At 62.9% G+C, this 264-nt stretch overlaps 1 protein-coding gene across 1 annotated transcript in view; it reads right to left on the reverse strand.

Moving 5' to 3' along the window:
* The window catches only part of LOC104411481 (pre-mRNA-processing factor 39-like), a gene marked incomplete at both ends in the record, with an annotated part of 2,382 nt that overhangs the window by 1,950 nt on the left and 168 nt on the right, over positions 1 to 264 (reverse strand). The gene's annotated exons all lie outside the window — the stretch shown is intronic.

A 264-nucleotide genomic window follows, 5' to 3' on the forward strand; every position in this document is an offset into this window, starting at 1 on the left:
CCCCCCGGGACCCCCCAAAACGCCCATGGCACCCTTTGAAGCACCCCGGGACCCCCCAAAATGCCCATGGCACCCCTTGAAACACGCTGGGGAGCCCTTGAATCAGCCTAGAGACCCCCCAATACACCCTGGGGACCCCCCAAAACACACCAGGGCCAACTTGAATACCTTGGGGACCCCCAGAAGCACACCAGGGATGCCTCCAACCCCCCCAGGGACCCCCCAAACCCCACTTTTACACCCCACAACGAGGGGATAATGGGG

Source organism: Nestor notabilis, unplaced genomic scaffold (genome assembly GCF_000696875.1).
Source record: "Nestor notabilis isolate BGI_N333 unplaced genomic scaffold, ASM69687v1 scaffold16899, whole genome shotgun sequence".
NCBI lineage: Eukaryota > Metazoa > Chordata > Aves > Psittaciformes > Psittacidae > Nestor > Nestor notabilis.